Here is a 10,000-nt window from a genome sequence, read left to right on the forward strand (position 1 = left end):
CCTTCTCTCTCTCTAAGGTTGTGGGGGACCTGAAGAATCAAATGAAAGAACCCATATCACCCTCAGTCATATAAAAATACATAGTGTGTTTAAATGGCGGGAACAGCTGCACACACACACACATCAATCACTCACACACATGCACTCTGATGGCCTATAAAGGCTGTACTTTGTGTGTCAGTGGGTGGCACCAGCAAATACTCTAGTGTTAGAAAAGCCTTACTGCTGCAGAGGTGATAGAGATAAAGAGAAGAAAATAGCTAACTGTCCTAAGAGTCAAAATCTCTTCTCTAGTACTCTCCATCCGTAGGAAACTGGGATCTGGAATAGGTCAAGTAAAGGCTGTGTTTTGCACTGCAAGATTCAAATATAATGCAGGAATTTAGCCTGAAATGCCTGAAAGTCCAACATAGATTACGGGAGGGTAAAGTCAAGAGCACAGTAATGACGTTTAGAGGCAATCAGTCACAATTAAAGTCCATGCCATACCTCCTTTTTCTTAGTTTTTAAGATTCCTAGCGGTTAAAAGCTTCATTCTCACACCAAATGGAAGTTTGGTAGAGATAGAATGCTGATTGATGGGTTAACTCCCTGATGAAGGCTTATATACCAAATTTTCTTTGGAGTTCTTTTGAAGGTAAAACATGACTAAGTCAGGAAAATAAAGATCTCCTTTGACTCAAAGGAAATGCCTCCATTCAAAGACTGAAACCAACCAGCTGATCTAAACCACAGCCACGGGGATACTTGAGATGATTGGCTATAAGATGAACAAGGCCACAGGAAGCAGTACCCTCCATTGAGAAGGTGACTAGAGGCTAAGTTGAAGAAAGAAGTACAACAAGCTATCCATACCCAAAGCCTTAGAGACTGTTAAGCAAAGACTCAGTGTTGGTTAACCACTTTAAGAGGCATATCAGAGCAATAGAACTCAAATGTTCTCCACTGAATTTTTATACTCTCAGAGGCACATGAAAAATATGAGAAAAGCCCCACCAAGGCTGGAGACAGAGCAATACTGGAAGAACATATGAGAGAAGAATGCAACACATAACAACAATGCTCAGTGGCTAGCAGATCTAAGAGCAGACCAAAGCAACCTTCCTGAACAGCGACCAGTAACCATCACAGCCTGGCAACACAAATGAACCAGCAGCTAATCCATAATATGTACCTGGAAAGGCTAATTGAAGGCCAGACCATCCGATACCATCCAAAGCCCAACCAATAACTTCCCTCAACACAACATGGAAGGGACAAAACACCAGCTAGACAGAGCAATCACTCCACACTGTAAGACCAGACTGACCAACCTGTTCACCGCTAGGATTAACTACTAGAAAGCGTATGGCTCAGTGCCTTAAACATGGATTCTGGAATTCTTAGAAATAATCAACAGGACCGTGAGATCCATCATGAGGAATGTGATGTCGATCTGGCAAGTGACGCTACAGGCCAACTTTAAGTCAACTGCACAGGTCACCATCAAGTGTGGGATTTCCCCAGGAGATGTTCTTTCTCACTGCTGTTCTGCATAGGCCTGAACCCCCTCACCCCCCAAATTAACACGATTGGCTATGGATAGCTATAAGTACCCTGGGGAGGGCATTAGGAGAGACGCAACTGCCAAATACCTGGAAGAACAAGATCAAGATCAAGACTGATGCCCTGGCAGTTATTAGATACCCTACTGTGATAATAACCTGGCCAAAGGAGATAGAAGTCACTGGCATAGTAAATGTAAATGGACTGATTCTTATATAGCGCTTTTCTACTCTCCTGGAGTACTCAAAGCGATCTATACAACATGCCACATTCACCCAGTCACACAAGCATTTTTCTAAACTTTTAGTGCTTCCTAACAAACATTCATACATCGGAGAGCAGCTTTGGGTTAATATCTCGCCCAAGGATACTTGGCATGCAAACTGGAGGAGCCAGGGATCAAACCACTAACCTTCAGATCAGTAGATGACCTGCTCTACCTCCTGAGCTACAGCCACCCCAACACCAACATCAAGACAAGACAGCTCCTTGCGATTCATGCAGGGTTTCACCCCGAATTCAGCACCCTGACACTGTACACTAAATAGAAAGAAGGAGGCCAAGAACTAGTGAGTGTCAGAACCACTCTCCAGAATGAAACAACAAAAAGCAAAAAAAAAACATGGCCACAACTGATCATGGGCTTAATGAATACTTGAGGCAACAGAAACCAGTGAAAGAAGAAGAGAAAGGACAGGTCAGTGCCATACCATGGCTGATATAAAAGAATTCTACCAGTGGCTCAACAAAGCTGGACTGAAAGACAACACAGAAGCACTAATAATGACACCACATGAATAAACTCTAAGCACAAAGTCAATAGAGGCTGGGGTCTTCCACACTAGGAAGGTCCCAGATGCATGCTGTGCAAAGATGCCCCTGAAACAATCCAGGACATAACAACATGGTGCAAAAGGCTGTCAGGCAGGGCATACATGGAACACTGTAATCAAGGCTAGTATACAAGAGCATCGGTACAGAGTATTGCCTGGAAATCCCAAGCTCATAATGCAACTCATAGGATGTTGAACATCCAAATACAGACAGACAAGTGGATAACCAAAAGGACATAGTAATGACAGAAAGCAACAGACAGTGCATTGTGTTTCTCTTCCTCTGAAGCAGTGAATTGAACTGATGCCAAAGCTGGATTTTGCCTTTAGATCATTAATAAACTGGCTGGTTTTGTGCTGATCCACCACCTTTCTTGTGATCATTCCAGCCTCGTGCAGGTCTACAATATTGCCCTTGATGTCCTTTGACAGCTCTGTGGTCTTGGTGGTGGAGAGGTTGGACTGGAAGAAAGAGACTTTCTGGACAGATGTGATTTGTACATTTACGTTGAGATCAGGAGAATCTGTGATTGACTGACTGCTTGACTGCTTGGTAGGTTGGTTGATTTTAATCCAGTCTGCTTTGGGTAAGGAATCAAAAACATATTTTGCTCAATGACACACAAATCAGTTTCTAACTTTAATGTAATGTGTTTTTTTTCTGGAATTCTTTAAATTATTTTATCTTTCTCATTAACATAAAACTACCATAAAATTAAACACCTAATTTCTTTATAACTGAGAAAACTTAAAAATTCAGCAGGAGATCAAATGACGAGTTCCTTCACTGCATAGAGACAGAATTTTAACTCCTGGATAATTCAAGTCTTAGTTTCTTCATTACATGGCAGAGCCAACATCTCACTATGATTGTACAAGTGGGCTAATCTAAGAAAAACTTTGCACAAACGTCATCATACAGCCATTATTAACATTTATATGTTTTAATAAAATATGTATAATAAATCCCAATTCTTTAGATTTTTCATTTCATCATCCCCATACACATTTGATGTTATGTTCTCCAATTTGTATTTGTTTTCAACACGTAACTTAATTGTCTCCAAAATTTGTATCCACTGTGGAATTTTGGTCCAGCAACCACTAAGTAAGGACTGAAGAATTTTTTGAAAAGTTCCCCAGACCTGCCAAAAATGAATTTTGCTAGTAAGTATGACAAATAGTGCAATTTGATCTATGTCCTTTCTCATCATCATCCTCACTCCATGAGGTGAGATCTTGCATGGAGGAGAGATGGAGTGCTGTGGCAACCCCTGAAGGGGTAAGGCTAAAGGGAGCAGCTGAAAGAAGAAGAATTTCTTAGAATGAGCAGTTTCCCCATCCTTTTGTTGTTGTTGTGGTGGTTGTTGTTGTGGACCCCTAAATGAAGTGAAGTATTTAGAATGTAGCAGATGCACATACGTCCAGTAGTGAAATATGTGATAAACGCTGCAGTATTAAAGATTAAAGATAACACCACATTTTATATCCTCATCTCCTAGCTAGTGGCCTCTGTGCCAAAATCAATACTCCATTAACCTCTATGGAAGATGATGCTTATATCATTAGCTTCTATGTATGTTTAATGATGATGTTGATGTATAGATTAATAAAATATTTAAGCTGTGTATATAGTTGTGTGTGTTAACACTAAATTAGTTCTTTGGGCAGATGACCGCTTATCTTTATATTACCGTGTCAAATGAGCTCATAACAAAGGCTGGTTTAATTGCATGACAAGAAATAAAGCATAATGTTGCATTTTTGCCGCACCTAATTCCTTTTGTACCTTTCTATGGTTCATACAAGTCTTTTCCTCATACCCAGTGTCTTTTAAAAAATCATCAGATACTGTCTTTATCTTGTGCAATTTAATTTCAATTGATTTATTTGGTTTATTTGGTTTATTGCAGGAAAACAGCATGCTTTCTTTGTAGATGTAATGTAAGTATTCTGTTAAAAATGTTTATTACTATAGAATAAAATTACATATATTTTAATAATAACTTCTTAAAAACAACACTTAAGAGTTATGTAAGAAGCATGTTAATTTTTCAGTTGAACATTCTCAAAAAAATAAATTATACTAAATTCCAAAGAAAATTTTTATTATTTATTTATAATGGCACGAATTTAAAAAAGAAAGAAAAATGTTGCATTTAAATCTTCTGAAGTGAAAAACTGAAAATATCACTCACATTTTTATTAAATTATTTGAATACATTTATTTAGCCAACCTCCATACGTATATACACTCTATAATAACGTAGTTATCAAAACTTTAGATTGTTGAGGTACAAGTGTGTGCATGCGCCACCCTGTATAATGTTTAATCCTACATTCTCTACCTGTGTGTCTGCCGAGAGCCTCACTCCTTGGTACCTTTGGTTTATACAGCTTGCTTGCTGCATCCACGCACACACAGATGCGGTGTGTATGAGAAAATAATGAATTATTTTTTTGTCATAACTCGCGCCCGAAAAAACAAAGAGGGGTCATGTGTTATGAGTCGTGTAGCAGTTTTGCTACGAATACATCCGTGGTCATGAAAGCGGGGAGTCTTTTATCAGTGGAAATGCAGAGAAAGAGCGAGGGAAAGGCCTGTGTGCGCGTGCGTGTGTGTGTGTGTGTGTCAGTCTGTGTTGGTGGCAGTGGGAGTGTCTCTTCTTGGGCCCACCTCCTCCTCTGCAAATCTACTCCACCAGCCTTCCAAATGCCGAGCTCCGCAGTCCCGCCCCTCCTACCGCTCGACCCAACACACACTCTGTTTTCTTCATTCTCAGTTTCAGCCAATCCCATTCTTCTCTCTGCTCCCTCTCGTCCTCTTGGCCCCGCCTCCCCCTCGCTCTCCCGGCAAGAGAGCTTGAAACTTACAGAAACGAAGCGGTGGAGAGAGAAAGGAGAGATCGAGTTAGGCACGTCGGCACACACGTAACAGAAGTATCGGGAGCAGGCGAGGGTCGGCGCTTATACACGGTACCGACACGCAGAGTGACACGAGAAGAGACTAAAGGAGCAGAATTTTAGGATTTCTTTATCTGGGAGAGAGAGAAGAGGAAAAAAGGTAGAGGGAAACGGGGTGCTGGGTGTTCTTCAGTCTCCATCCCTTCCAGAGGTTGTATAGAACAAGAAGTCAGAGAGAAGACTGAGGCAGTCCCACCGACGGGGAAAGAGACAAGCAAGAGCAAACCCGAGAAAACCGGGCTCGAGCTTCTGGTGTCTCCAGAAACAGAGAGAAAAAAGCGAGAGAAGACAGTCGGAGGTACCCTGAAATCTCCCCTGGCAGCGGGGCGTCTCTCATGCGAACCTGGAAGGATTTATGGTTTTTGTGGAAGCGTTAACCCTTTAAGCAGGGCGAAACTGGAGTACTCCCACAGACAAGGTATGCGACCGAATTTATTTATTTATTTGTTTTCTTTTGCACGGTGTGTGCGCGTGCGTGCGCGCGCGTGCCTGTCACCGCCTTTGCTGTGTGTGACTGTGTGCTCGTCTTTTGCAGTTGCCTGGTCTCCAGTCAGTCGCTTGCCATTCTGTAAATTCACTGACTGAATGTAAAGTCATCGGCAACACAAAGCAGCCAGTGTTTGCGCGCGCGCACGCGTGCGTGCTAGTCTTTGTGTGTTCACATATCGTCAGGATGAGGCCTCATAGTTTGATTTCGTGAGGAGGTGACAAACACATGAACACGGAGTAATTGGTGTGTTTGAGCTGTCCTGGCGGTGTCTTTCTTTTGTTTGATTATGTTTGATTTGCCGTCCTTTTAAAAATTGTGTGGTGTACTTTTTAGGCCCCCAGGAGGCTAGCCAATCAGACGGGCGTTTTCGGGTAATAGGACGGACGACTTGTTAATAGGCACCAAAGTAATTTACTGTTATTTTATCCTCGCCATACACGCCTGCGCGCACGCACGCGCACACACACACACACACACACACACACACAGACTTTTATAAACATGTCAGGACTTAATCGTATCGTAAATATTTGCTTCAAGGTCTGTTTTTGATTTTGTGGCCGTTACATATTTCAGGATGGACGGGGAATACCCAATCCGTGCGAAGGAGGACACACTGATGTTTCTTTGTGCTGACTAATTTTCGTCTTCATTTTCATAAAGAAAATAAAAGTTGCCTGTATGTGATGGGGAAGAGGGCGACGTCAGGTTGTCTGATCTGGGTGTGAATTGATTAATTACCAATCGATCTATCAGGTTCTTCTGGATTCGTTCTTCATGGACAGCTTGAATGAATTTACAGCCACAAGTTTTATTTTGGTGTTCAGAGGTCAGATCTATCCTGTAACCAGACTGGACTTCGGATGGAAGCTGCCAGCTCTCACAGTGATAGTAAAAAGTTCTTTCCTTCTTATTTGATTTATTCTTTAATGCTTTTGAATGCCATTATTTTAATCACAGGCTGGTGTGTATCTCTGCATCGCTATGCAACTACGAAACCGGGGTGATTTTAAGGTCTTTTAAAAATGCCACTTTTCATATAAAACTTGCGTCGCTGCTGTTGTCTTCCTAAATGATACGCTGCCAGTGTCAGTGAAGCGGAAATGTTTTTTCCAGGCTTTGCTTGTGTTACTTTGTGTGTTCCTCACAGTGGCAGGAGTGTAATTGTCTTTATTCAAAGTCAACCTAATATCTTCAGGTCAGTGGTTTTTCTTTCACCGCTCACTGAAGACAACAACACATCGCTTCTTTGTCGCTCACACACTGAGTTTTGTTCATGAACTCTGCCAGCATTCCTCCTCTTCAGTCCTGACTTTGTGTTTGGAGCTGATCTAAGCTGCAGCACAAAATGCAGAGTGGAAATCAGTGTAGGTTATAAAGTCGTTCACTGCATAGCTTTTAAAATGTGTTTCATCTATTTTTTTTACTGTGAGCACAATTCCAACCCTGCCTGTGTGTATGTACACATTAAGAAATACCTGAGCCATATGTAGTCCAACACAAAAGCTCTACTATGAATTCTAGTGTTGCAGTGCTTCATTTTAAACATTATGTGTGTGTGTGTGTGTTATCTTCATAAGTTCTACTAATATTTTCTGCTAATTTTAATTGTATGAGCAAAGCATTAAGGATACTTTATCGGCTTAATGATGCTCACATTTTTATTCTGTGAGTAAATGACAGAACAATTAACTTACACTGAAAAATCTGGTTTACACTTGTTCATACACGCTGTGTTGTCACCTTGGCAATAACGTTTAAACTACACATAGAAGTAGAAGTGGACTCAACTCTGGGAAGTATCACCCGATCTTATTTGGCAAAGGTGTGTGTGTGTGTGTGTGTGTGTGTGTGCGCGCATCCGTTGGGTTGAGGTGAGGTTATGGTGGCTGGACTGGCTGCTGCTCAGACACAAAAAGAGAAGGAGGGCTCTTGCTTTCTGTCTAATTGCTTCCAGAGACAAGATTTGCATTCCTGTCTCTCTTTCTCACTCTCGCAGTGTCTCGCTGCCTCCCTCCCCCTCTTCCCTTTACCTTTTCAATTGGAAACATAAGTTTGGAGACATTCCTGAAACATGCATGTGAAGCAAAAAAGGAAGTGGGTGATGGATTAAAGGAATTAACATGTCACTGTGAAATTAAATATGCTTAAAAATGACTGTGGATGGACGAATGATAAAGGCGGCACAGACTGTAGTAGAGAGAAGAACACATGCAACTGATTCAGAGTGGAGCGGGCTTATTAGGAATGATAACGCGCCAGAGAAAAGTAAATAAATGAAAGCAATATATAACTGTATCATATCTTAATCAAATCATTTTGCATGTAAGGCTGACTGCAGCGCTGCGTTCCTTTACTGTGGCCTGAAGATGCTCGAGCTGAAATAGCAATTCAGATCCCCTTCTAGTTTTACGTCTTCTGTGTTTGTGCTGTGCTACACGCAGTTGTGCGTTCTGTGAGTGGGTGAGGACTTGAAAAGATTTTGATAACGATGTCATGAATAACGGGAAAAAAAAGAGCTTGAGCTTCGGTAAATCGTTTTCGTCAGGACGTCTGTGTGTTGGACTAATAAGAGTTTACTGCGTGTATTTGACATGCGTATCAAGGTAAGGTTAAGGCTCGGGGTTTCTTTTTCCTTATTCTCTGGAATGTTTGAGTGAATTAGGAGGACTACGGGTTTGAGACCAACCGCTGGGAGAGACAATGCAGTCAGTCAAGCAGCACAGACAGCTGCAGCATTCCACTGGTGGTTACATTAATAGGAAAAGCACCTTTAAGGTCTTTTCATTTAGTTTGCATGTTTTTCATTGTGTCATCTCACTTATTGAGATGCTTATACAAAGGACTCATTTGCACATATAAAACACACGTTGATAATTATTGCTGTCACAAAGGCTGGATTACTTTGTGTTATGACAACTGTACTGCAAAAACAAAGGAGGCGTATTTGAATAGATGTCAATCCTTGAATTTCTTTTTTTTTGTCTTTTTTAACAGGTTTTTTTCCTAACAACTGAACGAAATGAACAACTTCTTTTGAAGTGTTTTGTAACAAAGTAGTAAATTCTGTGTTAAAATTTTTTTGATCTGTCATTATCTGATGTTGAGAGCCTTCTTATTTTGCATCGTCAAGAAAACACGCGGTTTCATAGGTGGTGCTCTTCTAAGGGCAAATTGATGGTGCTGTAGGTGCGTTCGTGTTTCACCCTGCAGAGCTGTGTCTTTGTTTCAGTGTTTCCAGTGGAGAGCGCTTTTTTCTCTGCAGGCTTTATCAGATTATAATAGATGTATTTGCAGATTAAGGGGACAGAGTGTGTGACGGACTGACCGCTGGGGCAGACAATGCAACCAGCCAAGCATTATATGACCTGCTGGGGCGCACACACATGCATGCACACAGAGGAATTCAGCTCCCTGCAGATGCGTACACATTCACATGTGCACTCATGCATGCACTTCATGAACACATACATTGTCCTCGCCCGTACTGTGTCTCTAGTCCAGGACAAAAAGGCTGTGAGTGTGTGTGTGTGTGTGTGTGTGTGTATGTGTGTGTGTGTGTGTGTGTGTGTGTGTGTGTGTGTGTGTGTGTGAGTGTGTGTGTGAGTGTGTGTGTGTGTATGTGTGTGTGTGTGAGTGTGTGTGTGAGAGAGCCACAGGATGAGAGAGTGATAGGGATAAATGAAAGAGAAGAGTAGGAATGAGAAGTTTAGGAGAGTTAAGTTCCTGAAGTTGTGTATATACACACACAATGTGCACTCATTCTATTGTCTCTCTATCACTCTCTCCATAAATAGAGCACTATCTCCTAGCAACAAGGCGTTGTAGAGGGATATGTGAGATAGATTGTCTATGATATAGAGGGTTTGTGTGTGTTTGTGCGTGTGTGTGTGTGCAAAGCTTGAAAAAATTATGAAAGTCATCAGAAGAAGGCCACACACTATGAAATCCAAGTTAAGGAATGAAGGTGAGATAGTAGCCTGTGTGTGTGTGTGTGTGTGTGTGACAGTAGTAATTTTCCTGATGGACTGCATTACTCTAGATGGGGCTACTACTCAGAAAATAAAAGTTTCAATTACTGCTAAAGTGCCTCAGACTGCCACACCTGCACATGCACAGTGATATATTGTATAACATTATATTTTTGTTATGCGTACACGAGCAGACA

General features: G+C 41.5%; 1 protein-coding gene across 5 annotated transcripts in view; it reads left to right on the top strand.

The window, feature by feature from the left end:
* tenm3 (teneurin transmembrane protein 3) overlaps positions 1 to 10,000 on the top strand; it is a 220,732-nt gene that overhangs the window by 25,934 nt on the left and 184,798 nt on the right. For 2 of the 5 annotated variants that reach the window (XM_082536068.1, XM_082536069.1), the window contains exon 1: positions 5,418 to 5,760. The exons of 2 other annotated variants lie outside the window; for them this stretch is intronic. The gene's annotated coding sequence lies outside the window, so the exon portion shown is untranslated. Of the gene's footprint in view, positions 1 to 5,417; positions 5,761 to 7,011; positions 7,031 to 10,000 lie in introns of those variants that run through there. One more of the 5 variants, XM_082536066.1, reaches the window with a different exon arrangement.

The sequence above is a fragment of the Aulonocara stuartgranti genome, assembly GCF_965226115.1.
Source record: "Aulonocara stuartgranti genome assembly, chromosome: 6".
Taxonomy (NCBI): domain Eukaryota; kingdom Metazoa; phylum Chordata; class Actinopteri; order Cichliformes; family Cichlidae; genus Aulonocara; species Aulonocara stuartgranti.